Genomic DNA, 13013 nt, shown 5'->3' with positions numbered 1-13013 from the left:
AAGTATAGGCTGTTTTCGGTTTTCGTTACGTTTATTGTTTTGTAGTATTTTTGTTTTGATTTGTGTTACGTTTGTTCTATTAAACATGGATCGCAAACTACACGCTGCAGTTTGGTCCAACTCTCCTTCATCACCATTAGAAAACCGTAACAAATATTATCCTGTTCGCTGCTCTGGCCCCCCAATGGTGGAACAAACTCCCTCACGACGCCAGGACAGCGGAGTCAATCACCACCTTCCGGAGACACCTGAAACCCCACCTCTTCAAGGAATACCTAGGATAGGGTAAGTAAGGGTAAGTAATCCTTCTCACCCCCTTCTCCCCCCAAAAAAAAAAATATTTAGATGCAAGTGGCTGTTCCACTGGATGTCACAAGGTGTATGCACCAATTTGTAAGTCGCTCTGGATAAGAGCGTCTGCTAAATGACTTAAATGTAAATGTAAATGTATCCTAACATCATCAAATACATTGATTTGAATACAAAGGACTATTGTTCTGTGTTAACGTAATGTCTTTCATTTACAGCTTCATTGGAACCTAGATTAATGAATCATTACTTAGCCTTTCATAGTTTATTCATAATTTATATATTTAGTTTTATTGAATTATTGTCACGTCCTGACCATAGAGAGCCCTTATTTTCTATAATAGAGTAGGTCAGGGCGTGACTGGGGGGTTTTCTAGTCATTATTTTCTATTTGGGGTTCTAGTTTAGTTTTTCTATGTTGGTGTTTGGTATGATTCCCAATTAGAGGCAGCTGGCTATCGTTGTCTCTAATTGGGGATCCTATTTAGGTAGCATTTTTTCCACCTGTGTTTGGTGAGATATTGTTTATGTGTAGTTGCATGTTAGCACTCCATTGTCATCACGTTTCGTTTAGTCTTTGTTTTGTTGTGTGGTTCACTTATTTTTAATAAAAGATGTGGAACCCAGATCACACTGCACGTTGGTCCAAGTATGCTTCCAACAAACATGACAGAATATCCCATCAAACCAGGACCAAGCAGCGTGCCCAAAGAGGGAAGGATTTCTGGACATGGGAAGAAGTGATGAGGAGATGTGAAACCCTTCGTTGGCGACAGACGGAAGGATATTATGGAGGACAGCGACGACGACAGGGTTCACGGCTACAGAAAGCCCAAGGACACCCCAAGTTTTTTGGGGGGAAGGCACATGGAGCTGGCGGCTGAGCAGAGGGAAGAGCCAGAGACTGTCAGGGAGACAATGGCGAAGTTGGGAGAGAGTGAGATGAGAGAGATGTTGTGCAAGTGTGTTCTGCTCAGCATCCGACCAGAGGATCCGGATAGCAGTCTGGTGCAACCTGTGCCGGTTCCACACATCTGGCCTCAAGTGCACCTTTCCAGTCCGGTACGTCCTGTGCCTGCTCCTCGCACTCTCCCTGAAGTGCGTGTCCCCAGTCCAGTACGTCCTGTGCCTGCTCCTCGCACTCTCCCAGAAGTGCGTGTCCCCAGTCCAGTACGTCCTGTGCCTGCTCCTCGCACTCTCCCTGAAGTGCGTGTCCCCAGTCCAGTACGTCCTGTGCCTGCTCCTCGCACTCTCCCTGAAGTGTGTGTCCCCAGTCCAGTACGTCCTGTGCCTGCTCCTCGCACTCTCCCTGAAGTGTGTGTCCCCAGTCCAGTACGTCCTGTGCCTGCTCCTCGCACTCTCCCTGAAGTGTGTGTCCCCAGTCCAGTACGTCCTGTGCCTGCTCCTCGCACTCTCCCTGAAGTGTGTGTCCCCAGTCTAGTACGTCCTGTGCCTGCTCCTCGCACTCTCCCTGAGGTGCGTGTCACCAGTCCAGTACGTCCTGTGCCTGCTCCTCGCACTCTCCCTGAAGTGTGTGTCCCCAGTCCAGTACGTCCTGTGCCTGCTCCTCGCACTCTCCCTGAAGTGTGTGTCCCCAGTCTAGTACGTCCTGTGCCTGCTCCTCGCACTCTCCCTGAGGTGTGTGTCACCAGTCCAGTACGTCCTGTGCTGGCCCCACGCATCAGGCCTCCAGTGTGACTCCCCAGTCCATTTCTTTATGTACGGGTGGTCCCGTGTTATAGGATACTAGTGTCACAGTTTGGAAGAAGTGAAATTTGATGGGAAAAAACGGGAGAACGCTTCCTCAGCAGTAAGACAGCACAACTTAAACTATGCTGTCTTACAAATTAACAATGCTCTGCAACAGGGTCAACAACAGGGTCACTAAAGCTTCATGTTTGTTCACTGATCACAAAAACAAGCCAACAGTGGTTTCACTAAACTACATTATCTCTTAGGAGGCGTTTACTATACTTTTCACCAAACAACATTCAGTTTGTGTAGTTTAAACACAAGTATATGCCCCAAAAAGAATGTTGGAGAGTAAAGTTTCACACACTGTTTATCTCTAGAATGTGATCTTTATCTGAGGTATGAGTGTTGAATCGACACTTAGCAACAGCTCTGATCAGTAGGTAGAACCTTCCAAACATGTTTATGTGTTTTTCATATTGAATCATTGTTTAACCATATCACAGCAAATACAACTTCTAAGAAAGGATTTGTCCTGAAAAACAACATCTTTGAACAAAGTACAGTTTCTCATATAATTAAGTAGTTTTACTTTGCCTACTCACAGGAAGGTTCACAGGTCTGTCTGTCTGTGAGCTTGCTTCATTGCGCTCCAAGTACAGTCGGCATGTCCTGTGTGGGAGGTTCTAGATAATAAGAGGTGCCCGAAATTCATTGTCCACTCTGCTGAAGGGAAAAAATATTTAGCCTTTGACTGAGCCACTGCGGACATATTGTAACGTGTTCGGGCAAGCTGGACTCCTGCCCCTAGTTATCATTTTTACAGGCCGTTTTTCCTCGACGTTTTGCAATTTTGTACGAGGCAATTATTATTTACGGATAGGCAACGTCACTGATACTTGGGGTATTTTCTTCCGTGAAAAGAGTAGTCTACAGAGTAGGGACACCTCCGCGAGTTAAGGTTTTTTTATCTAGAAAAAGCGCACGGAATAGTTTGCCTCAAATGAGGTTCTGAAATTATTTCAAAAATATATATATTTTAGAAAACACGAGTCAAGGTAAGATGATGTACGTTATTTTCTAAAATGATTATCCAGCATGTCTGGTAGGTCTATGAAGGCTATGTCAAAAATGTACGAAAAATGTATGAATATCCAAGAGATTCTACAAAAGGGGATGGGGAATGGGCTGGGTAACTTTGGGTGGGTATAGCGGCAGTCGGACAGGGCTAAGCGAAACCGATTCACTTTGGAAATTCACTCGTATTAAATAGGCCTACATTGACGTTTCTGTGTTTATCTTTACCAACTTTACGTTCCTATATTGTCCAGCCGTAGTCCCAATATTAATGGCAATTTGACGCATTTTGGTTGGTATACTTTGTATTTGTTTGTCCCCCATTTTATTCTACTGTCTGTCGGCTACTTTCTATAACAGCGTAGGCCTTCCTCCCTACCATAAATGAAGTTTTCTTTGACATGTTTCAGAGGCTGAAAGTTAGTTAGGTTAGTCTATTCTTAAATCTAGGCCCTATTCCATGATGTCATTTTGTGATTTTGAAGGGGATATATTGTATCAATAATAGTTACAGCCTATATTAGGCTCCCGAGTGGCCATACTTCGAGTGTGTCTCCCCGAGGTAGCCTAAAATGTACCATGTCAATCGATATGTGCTAGATTATGTACAGTATACATAGATTTCTAATGTAATCGCACAGATGCTTAAATGGCAGATTGTTTAATTGAGCTAGACTTTTGCATGGGAGTGTCTCACAGCACTCATTGATATATATATATATAATAAATATTTTATTATTTTTTATTATTTAACCTTTATTTAACTAGGCAAGTCAGCTGCAACAAATTCTTATTTACAATGACGGCCTACCCTGGCCAAACCCACAACGGCCCGTTGTGATAGAGCCTTGAATCGAACCAGGGTCTGTAGTGACGCCTCTACAGACGTATTCAGACCTTTTGCTATGAGACTCAAAATTGAGCTCAGGTGCATCCTGTTTCCATTGATCATCCTTGAGATGTTTCTACAACTTGATTGGTAAATTAAATTGATTGGACATGATTTTGAAAGGCACACACCTGTCTATATAAGGTCCCACAGTTGAGTGTCCATGTCAGAGTAAAAACCAAGCCATGAGGTCGAAGGAATTGTCCGTAGAGTTCGGTGACAGGATTGTGTCGAGACACAGATCTGGGGAAGGGTACCAACAGTTTTTTTGAAGCATTGAAGGACCCCAAGAGCACACTGACCTCCATCATTCTTAAATTGAAGAAGTTTGGAATCACCAAGACTCTCCCTAGAGCTGGCTGCCTGGCCAAATGGAGCAATCGGGGGAGAAGGGCCTTGGTCAGGGAGGTGACCAAGAACCAGATGGTCTCTGACAGAGCTCCTCTGTTCCTTTGTGGAGATGGGAGAACCATCCAGAAGGACAACCATCTCTGCAGCACTCCACCAATCAGGCCTTTATGGTAGAGTGGCCAGACAGAAGCTACTCCTCACTAAAAGACACATGACAGTCCGCTTGGTGTTTGCCAAAAGGCACCTAAAGGACTCTCGGACCATGAGATGATGAAACCAAGATTGAACAAGCTTGTAGAGTCATAGACAAGAAGACTCAAGACTGTAATCGCTGCCAAAGGTGCTTCAACAAAGTATTCAAGGGTCTGAATACTTATGTAAATGTGATATTTCAGTTTTTAATTGTTTATAAATGTCCAAAAATGTATAAAAAAACGTTTTTGCTTGGAAGTTATGGAGTGTTGTGTGTAGATTGAAAAAACAATTAAATCCATTTTAGAATAAGGCTGAAACGTAACAAAATGTGGACAAAGTGAATGGTCTGCATACTTTATGAATGCACTGTAGATTTTCGATGCACCGATTGCATGGCGTTCCGCACCGAGGCGCAGAATGATTTGTTGAGCTGCTGTGTAAGAAAGCACTGCCACCAATCCTGATAGCAAGCGTGGCACAGACAGCACACAGCTAATGTTATTCATTGTGATCTAAAAGCCGCAACGTATCCTAAGTCAGCACTCCTACGCTGAGACGCTTGACACATACGCCCCTCCCCCCACCTAGTCCGGTGTGTGTCCCCAGTCCGGTACGTCCTGTGCCTGCTCCTCGCACTCTCCCTCAAGTGCGCCTTCCCAGTCCAGAGCTTCAGGCGACGGTCCCCACTCCAGAGCTTCAGGCGACGGTCCCCAGTCCAGAGCTTCAGGCGACGGTCCCCAGTCCAGAGCTTCAGGCGACGGTCCCCAGTCCAGAGCTTCAGGCGACGGTCCCCACTCCAGAGCTTCAGGCGACGGTCCCCACTCCAGAGCTTCAGGCGACGGTCCCCACTCCAGAGCTTCAGGCGACGGTCCCCACTCCAGAGCTTCAGGCGACGGTCCCCACTCCAGAGCTTCAGGCGACGGTCCCCACTCCAGAGCTTCAGGCGACGGTCCCCACTCCAGAGCTTCAGGCGACGGTCCCCAGTCCAGAGCTTCAGGCGACGGTCCCCAGTCCAGAGCTTCAGGCGACGGTCCCCAGTCCAGAGCTTCAGGCGACGGTCCCCACTCCAGAGCTTCAGGCGACGGTCCCCACTCCAGAGCTTCAGGCGACGGTCCAACCGAATGCGAGGCGCAGAATGATTTGTTGAGCTGCTGTGTTAGAAAGCACTGCCACCAATCCTGATAGCAAGTGTGGCACAGACAGCACACAGCTATGTTCTTGTTTTAAGGACAAAAGTGGCCTTGTTAAAAGGCCTTAGTCAGAGTAGGTGGGATAAAATGACTGTCTTTGATTAGGAGATCCTGTCTGGTAGATATAACTAGAATGTTTAATAACATAGTATTTACATTGTCTTAAGGACAGGAGTCAACAAGTGAACCCCCTCTTGTATTTGATTTTACACACACACACACACACACACACACACACACACACACACACACACACACACACACACACACACACACACACACACACACACACACACACACACACACACACACACACACACACACACACAGTGACTTCAGAGGCTTGTTAATAGCACACAGAGAACTAGTGGTGTTGTTGGGCTGACCCAATCAGTCACTTCCCCTAGTTACATTGTTATGACTTAACAGCGCCATTATCACTGGGCTGACCTAGGACAGTGTCCCAAATGGCCCCCTATTCCCTTTATAGCACACTACTTAAAAAGTAATGCACTAGGGCTCTGGTCAAAAGTAGCACACTATAAGGGAGAAGGGTACCATTTGGGACACTAGACTAGGAGTGTCTGGATAATATCATACTGTAATCATGGGGTCATAGACCTATTACTATATGAAGCATCCCAGAGTAGGAGTGCTGATCTAGGATCAGGTCCTCCCCTGCCATGTAATGTTATTCATTGTGATCTAAAAGCCGAAACGTATCCTATGTCAGCACTCCTACTCTGAGACACTTGACACATATGTCTCCCCCAGTTGTCCGACTGATTCAACAGATGGCTGACGATGCCCTTCAGATTTCCCAGTCACATATGAGTCACATTTCAAGCTAGACCCCCAGTCCTGGCAGTGTTGACTGAATTGAGTGGTCCTAGATTCTTCATGGGGGAAATTCTTATGAGTCATGGACACTGCGTTTCATGGGTTGAGGTCTGGATCTGGAACAAGGGCCTATTAAGTTGGAATGTATTGTCTCATTCTCTGAGTACAAGCTAGACCAGCCCCCACCCCCAACTCCATTTCTGAGAGCAGTTACACGTTTTGTGTTGAAAGGGGGCTTTTTGTATCAAGCGTCTCAGAGTAGGAGCGATGATCTAGGATCAGTTTAACCTTTTAGATCACAGTGAATGAGATTCCTTGAACAGGAGGAGACCTGATCCTTGATCAGCACTGCATTACAGCTCATATCATCTTAAGAAGGCAGCTCTCATTCACATGACTGAGTAGCTTACTGGCTAGTAGCTCGGTAGATGCCCCCTGTTAAACATAGAAATTAACTGGATAAAGAAGAAAAAATCCTCAGTTTAGGTTGGGTTTCCTCAATATTCCCTTGTACTCACCGGTATAACTGAATGCTCTTCCTGATCCATCCACACAGTGCTGTTAAGAGAGCACGGCGTGCACAGCAGTTTAATTAAGGAAATGGCTTCATTCACTGCCCTGCTGCTAGGAGAGCTAATGGACAGAGGGAGAGGGGAGCGGGGAGGGGACTGTGACACAGGCAGTGGGGGTTGGGTGTTCGTTCACCTTACTTAGACTGCTAACTCAGCACAATTAAAGATGCAAACATATTTTGTGTGGTTATCATTCATAGCAACCATTCCCGCATTAAAAGTGTTGAGATAATCTATAGACTCAAAAGCACGTACAAATTTATTTAACACGCTAATCTTCATAATGAATACCATCAAATGTACTTGTTTTGTACTCCTCCCTATTTGCATGCACCGTGCAGTCCAAGGTGGTCTGTGGACGAGAACATTTTCATGTGGTTAACCGGCGTCGTAGAAGTAACAGCGAGGTGAGTGAGGCCGTGAGAAAATCCATGCAGGTGTGCTCTCTGTTAATTACAGTCAGGTTCAAGTGGCTACATCACCAGATCAAAGTGTTAGATAGTTTAGCTACCACTTAAGATGAAACATCCCATAGACACAACCAACTGACTTAGGGAATAGGTGTTAGGTCTTGTACTTTCTCCCCCTCTCTAAACAGGTTTGTGTTATTCATTTTTTTTAATGAAGTAATGTTTGTTTTTTAAACGGAGCTGTTGATCTCTGCTTGCTTTTTGACTGCGAAAATGATGTTGACTCAGAAAATATTGGTGACCACTGGCTTAGAGGATTGAGTTACCTCTAGTGTCCTCTCTGGGCTCTGTTTTAGACCATAGAAATCAATTTGTCTGGTCAGTGGTAGACTGGGGTAATATAATGTAGAATTTCTTTTGAGTAGGGTTTTCATTGCAGTGAGCTGTGGTTGTCTTACCTACCTTAGTTGAATACACTGACTGTAAGTCACTGTGGATAAGAGAGTCTGCTGAATCACCAGAATGTTATTGTGAAGTCCTTCAGTCTTCAGTTGTCTCGATCTTGGAAATGAGCAGACCAAGGTGCAGCGTGAGTATAAAACAAAAATAACTAAACTTACAAAGACCGTGAGGACGTAGTGCCCAAACACACTAACAAACAATCAATAATCCCACAAAACACAGGTGGGGAAATAGCTACCTAAATATGATCCCCAATCAGAGGCATCGATAAACAGCTGCCTCTAATTGGGAACCACATTAGCACCAACATAGAAATAGATATACTAGATCCCCCCCCAAAGGTGCGGACTCTGGCCGCAAAACCTGTAACCAAATGGGGAGGGTAGGGGGTGATTAGTGGCGGTGGCGGCTCCGGTGCAGGTCGTAGCCCCCGCCCAGACCCCGGATCCAGCCAGGGCGCCGGGCTGAACGCCGTGCCTGGACTGGGCACCGGTGCAGAGGAGGGCTCCGGCATTGGAGCGGGACTGGACGCCATGCCTGGACTGGACACCGGCGCAGAGGAAGGCCCCTGACCTGGAGCTGGGTTGGCCTCCATGCCTGGACTGAGCACCGGCGCAGAAGAAAGCTCCGGCCATGGAGCTGGACTGGATGCCGCGTCTGGACTGGTCATCGGTGCAGAGGAAAGCTCCTGCCCTGGAGCTGGACTAGACGTCGTGCCTGGACTGGGCACCAGCGCAGAAGGCTCCAGCCATGGAGCGGGACTGTACACCGTGCCTGGACTGAGCACCGGCGCAGAGGAAGGCTCCGGCCTTGGAGCTGGACTGGGCACCGGTGCAGAGGAAGGTTTCAGCCTTGGAGCTGGCCTGGACACTTTGCCTGGAAGCTCCGGAAGGTTGACCCTCGCTGGAGGTTCCGGACCGTGAACCGTCTTAGGAGTTTCCGGACCGGGGACCACCACAGGACGCTCTGGACCGCGGACCGTCGCCGGAAGCTCCGGACTGTGAACCGTCGCCGGAAGCTCTGGACTGTGAATGCGCACTGGAGGCCTATTGCGTGGAGCCGGTACAGGTGGCACCGCACTGGAGATACATACTTCAGGGCGAGTGCGGGAAGCTAGCACCGGACGTACCGGACTGGGAAGGCGCACTGGAGGCCTAGTGTGTGGAGCCTGCACAGGTGGCACTGGACTGGTGGCACACACTTCAGGGAGAGTGCGAGGAGAAGGCACCGGACGTACCGGACTGGGAAGGCGCACTGGAGGCCTGATGCGTGGATCCTGCACAGGTGGCACTGGACTGGTGACACACAATTCAGGGTGAGTGCGTGGAGCAGGCACAGGACGTACCTGACTGGGGACACGGACCACAGACCTTTAATGACTGGCAGAACGGGTGTTGTATGTGGAGGATGAGGGCTGCAATAGATATCTCAGATAGGGGGGAGTGAGGCCTAAGAGAGTTTTATAAATATGCATCAACCAGTGGGCGGGAGCATTGGTGGCAAATCTGATGGCCGAATGGTAAAGAACATATAGGCGCTCGAGAGCACCCTTACCTGCCGATCTATAAATGATGTCTCCGTGATCTAGCATGGGTAGGATGGTCATCTGAATCAGGGTTAGTTTGGCAGCTGAGGTGAAAGAGGAGCGATTATGATAGAGGAAACCAAGTTTAGATTTAACTTTAGCCTGCAGCTTTGATATGTGCTGAGAGTAGGACAGTGTACCATCTAGCCATATTCCCAAGTACTTGTATGAGGTGACTACCTCAAGCTCTAAACCCTCAGAGGTAGTAATCACTCCTGTGGGGAGAGGCTACCCTCTCAATCCACATCAAAATGGTTTAAACTATAAACACATTGACAGAATGTTGCTCAATTGGCGGAATTGTCTCTTATTGCTAAATTTTGCATACCAGTTCTAGCATGCTCTCCAGTGTGGATTAGTTTAGGCTACATGAGAAGGATGGGTCTATATGTGGTGCTATCTGCTGTTATCAGTGCAGAGGTTAACATGCATGTTTTAGTTTTCTGGGCTCTGTTTCACCAGAGATATCCCCTCTCTCCAACGGTCGATCTGAGCCTCATGGGTAGTAGACCTAGACTGCTCTAGGGTTGCGTCCCAAATGGCACCCTATTTCCTACATAATGCACTACTTTTGACATTGGCCCTGGTCAAAAGTATTGCACTATATAGGGAATAGGGTGCCATTTGGGACACGGCCTAGATCAGTCAACCCCCTACATTTTTGGTGCTCTATACAAGATGATACCCTGAGCTGCAAACAAAGATACTGTTCAGGAAGTTTGGGAGGAGTCTAGATTATTCGAGGGACTGGCATTGCTGCCTTTGGGTTGGATCATGTTTAACTGTCAATTTCATTAGTGCACATCAAACTATAGCAAAACTTTTTGCAAAGGAAAAAGAAGTTCCGGTAGATCCATTTTTCACTCCATTTTCTTCTGTTTGGTGTCTACTAGTGACTATGACCCTGATGTCTCCCTTTTGGATTTCATATTTTATCAAAGCAGCAGCTACTCTTCCTAGGGTCCGCATAAAACATGACATAATAGCTTGATAACATTTAAAGGGAAATGGAAACACTAGGCTTTAGATCACTAGCTAACTCGAACTGTAAATCGCCATATTGGCATTGTTATATCACTGGCTGAATCCCAAAAATGTCTGAGAGACCTGAACTCTGCATGCATTATTGAGCTAAATTTGCTGGTGTCAAACCATATATGAAAACATGATGCATATTTTGAAAGCTGAGAAACAGCCCTTTCAATTAAATGGTTATCAGTCAAACACCTATGAAAATGTGTCTTTTATGCAAAAAAATCAACAAAGAAAATTCTAAACAACTGCCATTTACTCAACTTCCTAATGAAGATTAGAGAATAAACTAAGAGCAGAGTTTTCCTTATTTAGTAAGGATGAAAATTAGTAATATCTTTTACTGTGAATGAGTTATAGCTGTTTTAATGAATTCTATGGAATGTTCCGTTATCAGACGCATATCTGAATCAAAACATATTACAAATGGCATTTAGGAAAGAGATACACAAATAATATAATATGAATAAGTCAATAACTTTATTGATAGCACCCCATAGACCCAAATTTAACCAGGCAAGTAAGTTAAGAACAATTCTTATTTACAATGACGGCCTACCCTAATCTTGTGATTCATAAACGCTACTGATGATTTAGGCTAGGTCTAGATGGCCAACATCCCTCTCTCTCTTTTACACTTTTTATTTCACATCTTGGATGGGACTGCTGAAACCACTTGTGACCGAGTGAAGATTTGAAGTCCGCTTGCTCTCTCTCTCTCTCTCTCTCTCTCTCTCTCTCTCTCTCTCTCTCTCTCTCTCTCTCTCTCTCTCTCTCTCTCTCTCTCTCTCTCTCTCTCTCTCTCTCTCTCTCTCTCTCTCTCTCTCTGATGGTTATCACTGAAGCTCTTTGGGGGGCTTTGAATTAGATGGCCTGGCCAGTACTCACAGGACGTGGTTATTTTTCTATAGGCTAGACAACACGACTGCATTCATAGTTGTGTACAAAATCAAATAGCTGTAGAGTCTGTGGTCTAAACCAGAGACAAAGCTCCTGCCCAACCTCATCATTTTTCCAAGGTTAACAAACATCACATTTCAGGGTGTACTTTGACATATTTCAGTGATATGTTTGGATGACAGACATACTTGTCGTGTTAGTGAGGAACAGGAACAAAGCCTTTCCTAACCCTCAGTCAGACATACTGTAGGTTGTGTCAAGAAGAGAAATGGTTCATGCTCTCTGACTGCTCTCTAATCAAGTTGTTGCCGGCACTGTTTGTCTCTCTGGTATGCTGTGTGTCTTCTACCGGGCTGAGAGAAGACCGGGAGGGAGGAGGGTGAGGAAGAAGAAGAGGAAGAGAGAGAAAGGCTGACTTCATCATTTAAATGGGAGGAGGACTTGGCAGGCCATCAGAGGAAATGTGTCACTGGTGGGAGAGCTGGAGTGGGTAGGAGGAGGAGGACTGGGCAGGGCAGGCCATCAGAGGAAATGTGTCACTGGTGGGAGAGCTGGAGTGGGTAGGAGGAGGAGGACTGGGCAGGCCATCAGAGGAAATGTGTCACTGGTGGGAGAGTTGGAGTGGGTAGGAGGAGGAGGACTGGGCAGGCCATCAGAGGAAATGTGTCACTGGTGGGAGAGTTGGAGTGGGTAGGAGGAGGAGGACTGGGCAGGCCATCAGAGGAAATGTGTCACTGGTGGGAGAGCTGGAGTGGGTAGGAGCAGGAGGACTTGGGGAGGCGTGTAGCTGCCTGACCAAATATGGGAGTAGCAGATCCGCACCTCACCATTCTCTGTTCTGTGTTAGGAAGCAGTGGACTTGTCAAGGCCTGCTTCCCAAATGGCACCCTATTCCCTACATAGTGCACTGCTTTTGACCAGGGCCCATGGGGGACTTTCTATGGGATATTGATGCCATTTGCGACAAAGCCTAGGTCTGTTCTGCAAAGACATAGTCCAATAGTAATGTTAGTCATAATCAAGCCTGTTTCCTAGGTGTTTTCAAATGCAGACCTCTTATGATGACAATGATTAGAAGAATTCCGTTGATGACTTTTTCTTGTCCTGTCTTTTGTTCAGTGCCAATGGGGGAGTCGTTGGTGGAGTGCTGCATTAGTGGCCAGGCCTATTTGTGTTATATGTGATCAAGTGGCACGAACTTAGACAATGTCTTTAAAGTGCTTCTGAAAACGCAATGACTTTGTTATGACCCTGGGGTGTGGAGCTCCTTATCTAAAGATTACCTGACTAGATATTCACATCCCTGCCACTCTCCGACTACCTTTGGCTTGCTTAAACAGCAGTCTATCCATGCAATAAACTAACAGTCTTTGTTCATGTTGTGCTGAATGCATTACACACTTCTCAAAACTCCTCATGATATAACCGAGTATAATCTCTTGGTCTCCCGAGACTGATATTCTCACGGTACAACACGTCCTCACACTTAAAAGCATGTGACTTTTTTTA

At 46.3% G+C, this 13013-nt stretch overlaps 1 protein-coding gene across 3 annotated transcripts in view; it reads left to right on the top strand.

Moving 5' to 3' along the window:
- Positions 1 to 2697: 2697 nt before the first annotated feature.
- The window catches only part of LOC118370782 (integrin beta-1-like), a 30788-nt gene continuing 20472 nt past the window's right edge, over positions 2698 to 13013 (top strand). The window contains exon 1 of one of the 3 annotated variants that reach the window (XM_035755922.2): positions 2698 to 3059. The gene's annotated coding sequence lies outside the window, so the exon portion shown is untranslated. Of the gene's footprint in view, positions 3070 to 8956; positions 9303 to 13013 lie in introns of those variants that run through there. The other 2 variants (XM_035755924.2, XM_035755923.2) reach the window with 2 other exon arrangements.

The sequence above is a fragment of the Oncorhynchus keta genome, chromosome 15 (assembly GCF_023373465.1).
Source record: "Oncorhynchus keta strain PuntledgeMale-10-30-2019 chromosome 15, Oket_V2, whole genome shotgun sequence".
Taxonomy (NCBI): Eukaryota; Metazoa; Chordata; class Actinopteri; order Salmoniformes; family Salmonidae; genus Oncorhynchus; species Oncorhynchus keta.
The sequence above is the reverse complement of the archived record's forward strand: the minus strand, read 5'-3'. Positions and strand labels throughout refer to the sequence as shown.